Source organism: Eschrichtius robustus, chromosome 18, assembly GCF_028021215.1.
Source record: "Eschrichtius robustus isolate mEscRob2 chromosome 18, mEscRob2.pri, whole genome shotgun sequence".
Taxonomy (NCBI): Eukaryota; Metazoa; Chordata; class Mammalia; order Artiodactyla; family Eschrichtiidae; genus Eschrichtius; species Eschrichtius robustus.
The window spans coordinates 12,782,080-12,790,180 of NC_090841.1; positions in this window are offsets into that span (position 1 = coordinate 12,782,080).

Sequence of the window (8,101 nt, forward strand, 5' to 3'; positions counted from 1 at the left end):
CTACGATTTTCATGGGAAGAAAAGTACAGATAAATTTCTGATGGGATCATTCTGCACTATTTTTGGAAGTAAATGTACACATTTTAATAGATACGAATTTTGGTTCTTGATTGCTTTTCCAACTAATCAGGAACTGAGTGTCTCGCTAACCATCTGTGAAGCAGTTAGTTTGCCCAACAATAACAGCAGAGGTGAAATCATGCCCAGGCATTGGGGTAGGGGTGAATTGAGGCAGCTTTGAGTGCTTCCCCCAGTCTGGTAATCAGTTTTGCCTTGACCTAAAGGTCTAGATTACCAAGTCTGATGCTAAAAGTGACAAAGACATTGTGGAAACTGACACAGACTCATTGCTTTTAAATTTGAGCGGAGGATGCCCCTAAGCTTATGTGAGAGGAAGTAATCATTCCTGTGTTGGAGGAAGCAGAAAGATAATAAAGCTCTTCAGCATCAAGAATATAAGATCCAAGCTCCATAAGAACCAGATTAGATATTTGAATAGTTTCCAATCTCTTAAAAGAAAGAAAAAGAAGCTTACTTTGTAAATGAGCAGGCATCTACATCATAAACAATGACTCTCGCTGGGGGCGATTTTTGTCTCCCAAGGCACATTTTTTCATTGTCACAACAGGCATCTAGTGGGTAGAGGCCAAGGATGCTGCTAAACATCATACAATGCCCGGGACAGCCTCCCAGAACAGAGGATTAATTATCTGGCCCCAAATGTCATTAGCACTGAGGCTGAGAGGCTCTACTATAAACCTTCTGAATTATAGCATAGAATTATAAACCATTTAATTTCTTTATCACGTTTAACATTCTTGAATCATACTCATTTTTATTATTTGAGACGAATGGGTAGATGGACTCTTTCTGTGGTTCCCTAGAGTAGCAATATGCTACTTATATTCTTGATGGAAAACTGAATACCAAGAATCATAAAATATAACAAGAATAATTCTACATAGAGAAATATATTTTAAAATTTGCATTCAAAATTAACAATTCAAACTGCCTCTTAGAAAATGGTTTTCCAATCACTTAAAATTATTAGCATTCATAGCATATGCATTACATTATTTCCCCCAAAACTAAATTATAATTGTATACTTTTCACAATATGCAAATTACAAATAGATTTGTAAGTAATACAGTACACATGGTCTCTTCAGATGAACTCATGAAGAACCTATGCTTAAAGAGTTTGGAAATTTTTCATCCAGCTATTTTATAGGAACTGTTCTATATAAGCTATGTCCAGTATTGTTGCTTACCTGGCTTGTTCTCAGAATCACAGAAATTTAGAACTCAATAAGAACCTAGAGATTACCTAATTGTCCTTTCCTTTCAAAGATGCTGAGGCCCAAAGAATGTTCTCATAAGTAGGTAGGACTGTAACTACGGAAGTTGAAAGCCAGAGAATTAACTAATTTCAATCATTTTTACTGATAATTTCTTACATTAACTAATGCACTGAACTCACTTTTAAAATGCATATACTTTCAAACACTGTGCTTGCAATATTTTTGGAGTATTAAATCCAAGAGTCTACCATAACTTGACTAACCATTAAGTTCCATTATACAATTATAAGCAAAGATATTTTCATAATGTTAACTGAGGAAGGTGATTTTTGCTTCCACTTTTGCCATCTTCCCCAATCTCCTTTCAGGCAATTCATCGTAGAATAACCAGAATAATCTTTTAAAATATGTCAGAATGTTAACTCCCTTTCTCAAAACCCTCCTGTCAGAAAAAAATCCAAATTATTTTCCATGTCTAACAAGGCTTTATACCATCTGACTTCATCAACTTTACCTCTTGCCATTGTTATGACCTTTCATGACCTCTCATCACACTGCCTTCTTCTTCCTAAAATACCAGCTAAGTGCAAAGCTAGAATACTTTGCCCTTGTTCTTCCTTCTGCTTGGAATGCTCTTCCCCAGATTTCTCCATTTCATGTAGATTTCTGTTATGTCACTTTCTTGGATACTCCTATCAGAATCTAACCCCTCACTCTCTTTTTCTTTACATCATTTTTCTAATGTTATACAGCATATGTATTTGTTTTTATTTGTCCTTCTCGCCTCTCTAGAAGAGAAAATTTGTCTGTATTATCCACTACTACCACCTTGGCCTAGAAAAGTGCCTGGCTCGTAGCAGGCACTAAAATATTTGAATGAATGAATGAAAGTCATTTCAGTAGTTGATTGGTGTATGCAGACTTGGGATTCTGGTCTTTCTGCCTCCGAGTCTACATTCTGTCCTTTATTTCATAATGCCACTAATTTCATCATGGAAAGAAAAAGAGAAGGTTTGGAGGAAAGGAAAAAATATTGCAGGCACCAAAATGACAAGCTTGGTATCTCAAAGTTGGAATAGTGTCCATTATGTTGGGTGGGGGAGGGGGCACAGAAAAGATGGAAAGGTCAGTTTTAATCTCATCCCTTCCCCATTTAACGTGTGCAAGGCTCCTCTGCTTATCAAATTAAGTTCTCATTCCTCAGTGTGGCAGCAGGGCCCACATTATCTTGCCCTTATCTGGCTTTCTAGGTTCAGCTTTTAATCAAGTCAACTAGATTGAACTAGATCAAGTCGACAAGATTCCCAGATAGTGTCCTGGCATTCTCCCCAGTGTAAGATCCCCACAACCAGACAGAGTAACCTCTTTCCTGAGACTATAGTGCTGTAGGGATGAATCACCTAAAGCCTGGAGAAGCCCTGAACGACCTTCAAAGGATAAGACAGCATTGGCCAGCTACCCCCTGTGAGCACAGTTCACTAATTTGGAAACTGCCCCAGATATTTCCTCTGATCCTCCCCAGCTGCTAACTCATTTATCCCTTGGTCTTCTTTGGTTCCGATTTCAACCTAAAAACTTTCCCTGTTATCCCTGTATCAAAGAGGCTAGGACCCTTCCTGTTCACATGCCTCCTTTCTGACTCTGGCTCAGTTCTCCTAAGCTCTGGTGACTGCATGGTGTAAGGTTTAGCACACTCACCCCTGAACATTCTCCTTCATCCTGGCTTGGGGTCTCTCCCACACTACCCTCTGACATGCACTTTCCTTTTGTGGTTAATTTGAGAAGACAACAGGAAAATTCCCAAGGCATTTCCAACTCCATCTCACATCTCTGCTTCAACAATTAGAATTCATTTTAAGTAGCGTGATAAGGCAGAGGTTATTTTACTACACCTTGTATCCTAGTAGCCAGGACATAGAGGATGATCATAAAGATCATAAATATATGATTATATATTAAATATATATTAAACATAAATATGTTTTCCCAGTGAGTTAGGAACCATTGCCCTTAGGCAGTGATGAAGGTCAAAGAATAGTACCAACTTCTAATGATGCCCTGCAGCCAATTACACTAAGATGCGACAGTTTTCTCATCATCCAATACACCAATTCACTTTCAACAACAGGGTTTAGTTATACTGAATTAAGATGAGGCAGATCTGCCTCATTTTAACCAAAAGTCTTAACTAGGAAATGTGGAGCTAAACCAAAGTGACATTATAACTATGGATGAGGGAGGTTGTGTCACTCAAGGTCCAGAGTGAGGCTAGGCACTGCCACGTTGATTAATTTTCTAGGCATCCTCCCAGGTAACCACACAACAGCACCATTAGAAGCAGCTCCCCTGAAGTCATTGGTTACTACTGCTCTATTGCCTGAGGGATCAGTAGTTACAAAGTCACTCATTCTCCTTTAGCCACAAAGACTGCTGACTTGAAGTCCTTTGGAATTTCTACATCACACACAAGCCAGACACTCTTAAAGGAGAGAAGTCTGTGGTATGTGAAGGTGGGGATAAGGTGAAGGAGAAAAAATGATGTTCACACTTTCCTTGTAAATACTTACACGTATCCTAACATGATTTAAAGTCAGCTGGAGGAATTTTTATTTTTTTATTATGAAAAATTTCATACATATCCAAGAGTACATACATGATAGATGTACAATGTAAAGTATGAGTGTATATGTACCTACCACCCAGCCTAAGACACTATCAATAATTTTGAAATCTTTTTCTCTCCTATTCCCAGTCTCCTTTCTCTTTCAAGGTATAAATATGATTTATCCTTTTCTTTTAACTGCTGAAACCTGAATGGATTGTATTGTGAGAGAGAATAAACCTCTGTGTGAAGCCTCTGAGGTCTGTTGTTTCTTATAGTCATAATGCAGATATTGATAACTTGAATTTAGGTGCTGCATTAACAAAATACTAAAACAAGTGGCATGGTGTTAACTTAGCAGGTCTGCAGCGGGAGGCAGGGACACAATGTGACAGTGGAAGCCTGGAAGTCCCTATTATGTCACAGCAGAACAAGTGCTTAATAATAATAATGATGATGATGAAGATGATGTGTGCTTGATGTTACTGGCTGCCTTTGACAAGGCAGAAGAAAAAAATGAGCTTGGGATATAATCAGCCACTTTGCAAGGAAAAGGGAATAGAGAGAGTCTCAGGGAGAATCTAGAAATTTGCGGCATCAAAGAGCATAAGGGGCTGGAAAGGCCAACAACTCTGAGACCCAAAAAGCAAGAGATAAGACCGAGAAGGGTTTTGAGCAACAAGAGGCCACTAAGACAGCCTGTGGCAAAGATCAGATTATGGGTGTTAACTTTATATCCTAACCTATTATTTCAAATAGCTGCAAGGTAGCTGCCATTAGGTAGAGAGAGAGATAGGCCAAAGAAACAAATCATGCTCTAAAATTATCATTATTATACATGGAATTGACTACTATTTTGATGGAGCTATATTATCCAAGAAACCATAAACTTAGACTGAAAAGCTTTTGACTACGTGAACTATGACGCCACCACCCATGGGAACCCAAGTTTGTTCTAACAGAAAATGAGCTCTAAAAGCTGTGCATCTCTAAATGAGGGTCTAACCTCCACTGTCCACTTCAAATATGAACAAGAAGACTGAAATGAAAGAAACTCCCAAGGAGTAGAGTTAGAGGTCATTAATAAAAATGGAGAAGAACATTCCTACCAGGAAGCAGAATCAGAGCCTGATCAAGGAACCTACCCCATTCGCAGGGAAGAGGGCTTTCACCATGTCTGCCCAACAGGATTCCATAAATGCTATGGATCAGTGATGCTGTGCATTCTTCCTTTTCTGAGTGAAAGTGATTAAGGGTATCTTCCCCTCAGACATGGATTGGTACATTACACGGTTGTTTGGGCCCAGCCTCTATTTGGCTTAGACTGTGCAGCATTTGTACAAGGCTTTAAAGAGCAGTATCCTAGAAACAAATTGATGAAAGAGCAAGAGATTCTATTTAGTAAAAAAAAAAAAAAAAAAAAAAAGAAAGAAAAAAAATTATTCTGGTTATGTTCAGCAGACTGGAAAATACACTGAGTTAGAATCACTTTAAAAATATCAATTGAATTTCTAGATTTTGACTCACTGATGCAGGCAGGCCAGGGGCCATCGCTATCAATGAATGGCTGAATTTATCTCTATGTAGTTGCAAAGAAAGATACCATTATCTACTGAAAACAATATCCAAAGACTTGTAAGCCTTACTAAAAATATTGTTTGATACTATATTAGTGAGCATAGGCTGCTTCAACAAGTAAAATCCAGATCTCAGTAACTTACACACACACACACACACACACACACTCACCCACAAAAAGGATTTACTTTTCACATACGCCACGATCAAATGAGGGCTAGCAAGGTAAGAGAAATGGATTTGCTATATGTGATTTTAGTACTTATCTTTATCACATTAAGATATCAGAATTGAAAACAAACTTATGGTTACCAGGGGGTAAGGGCGGAGAGGGATAAACTCGGAGGAGATTGGGATTGACATATACACACTACTATATATAAAATAGATAATTCATAAGGACCTACTGTATAGCACAGGGAATTCTACTCAATACTCTGTAATGACCTATGTGGGAAAAGAATCTTAAAAAGGGTGTATATATGTGTATGTATAACTGATTCACTTTGCTGTACACCTGAAACTAACACAACATTGTAAATCAACTCTACTCCAATAAAAATTTTTTTTAAATAAAGCAAATATACTTTTTTTTAAAAAAGATATCAGAATTGTTTCAAATAAAAGGGTTTTCCAGCCCCCTCCCCTTCCCTATCACATACACATAAAGGTACCTTTGAAATCAATTAGTTCTATCTTCATTCTACAGAGTAGAAACTTAAGACAGGAAAGTTAAGCAAACGTCCCTAAGTTAATTAGCTTGTTAAAACATGTTCCCTTCTGGTACTCCACAAGTCTCTCTCCCTCTCCACCTATCTCTGAATCATCACTTGGAGCCTACCTCATCTTCCCCTGTAGAGCTGGACAGGAAATTTGTGTAACAGAACACATTTTTGGCACTATCAGTAGACTAAAGCCCTCTTTTTGTAGCCTCTCCTGTATTTTTAAATCGTTAAAATCATATTTTATGTGTGACAGTGTATTAACATTCTAACATTAAGTCCTCCCACAATCCTATAAACTCTTTTGCAAACATCCATTTAAGTTAAACAAAATGTATTAAGTGCCTGTCGTATGCTAGGTACTAAACTAGCTGGTGACAAATGATGAATAAGAGTGTTCATTACATTAAACTGCTGGAGATAAATTACACTGAAGTACTTCAGGATGCAAGAAACACATGAGAAGAAAGAATTCTAGTGTAAGACGGCAAATGCTAACTGCTGCATAATATTTAACCATGTGGATGAATCAGTCCACAAGCATTTCCCTATAATTGTGCATTGAGAGAGTATCCATTTGTGGGTATTATAAATAATACTGATAAAGTGATTGTCCTTGTATGTTTTCTATATGCAGGATTTTTCATTACAATAGATTACCAGAAGTACAAATATTAAGTCAACATATTAACATTAAGGCTATTCAAGAATATAATAAAATTGTCTTCCAAAAGAATTATATGAATTTGTACTCCCACCTGCAGTATATTAGAACTTCTTAACTTCAGATCTATTAGCATTGAAAATTATCTTTTTGAAAACCACTGTTTATTTTATAGGTGAAAAATGGTATCTAATTTCAGTTTACATTTAACAAATGGACATTAATACTATTACACCTGATTTTGCTAGTTTTGGCTAGTGGTAAAGCAGCCCAGTTTTGAAAGTCCATATTTACAGCCTATACACACACAGCCTATATGATGCAACCAACATATATTTTAGGAAGTTATTTTTGGCTCTAGTTTCCCTATCTGATAAACGGGTAGGGAATCACAGTATCTTAGCATCAGAAGGGATACTGGCAGTCATTGAATCCAACTTCCACCCACTGCAGGAGTCCTTTCTATAACATCCCTGACAAAGGGACACCTAGCCACTGCCTGAACAATTCCAGTGATGATAATCTCACTGTTGGGTAGTTCTCTGGATGATAATACTCTCTCTGTAATGGAGATAGAAATATGAAATTGCTTTATAAAGTTAAAAGGATGCTCTATAAATTCAAGATTTTTCTAATTCATAGGTCAGATTAATCTGATGTTAACTTGTTTTGAAAATAGTGCCCTACTGTCAAAATGATATGATCTTGCATTTAAATAGTGCTTTATTATTTTAAAGATACTTTCATACCTCAATCACATTTAGTGATTTTAATAGCAGTTTTTAGTATTCTGGTATGCTTACCTCTCTTTAAATGCCCAAAATCCTAGCATCACTGTTGTCATAATTCTGTTATTCTGGTATCAAAAAAATAAAAAATCTAAATTATTTACATCTTGAAATAACTATAATTCAATTACTCAATTTACTTAAAAAATCACATATAATATGTGGTCTAGACAGGCTCTCACTTGGGCACACAGCAAAAAGAAACCAATTATTGCAAGAAATAATTCTTAGTCCAGAATAAAGTTTCTGGTCCAGCAGAATACGACTATCAAAGTACTAAAATTGATATAAGTAACTCTGCACTGTAATCTCCAGCTATACATGATAAAACTAATGAAGATGATGAAAACTAGAAACATTTTTTGAAACAAAAACTATATAGCTCTCTATAAATTAGAAAAAAAACCTAATCCTAGTCAAAAGTCAAAAGGTGCTTTATAAATATC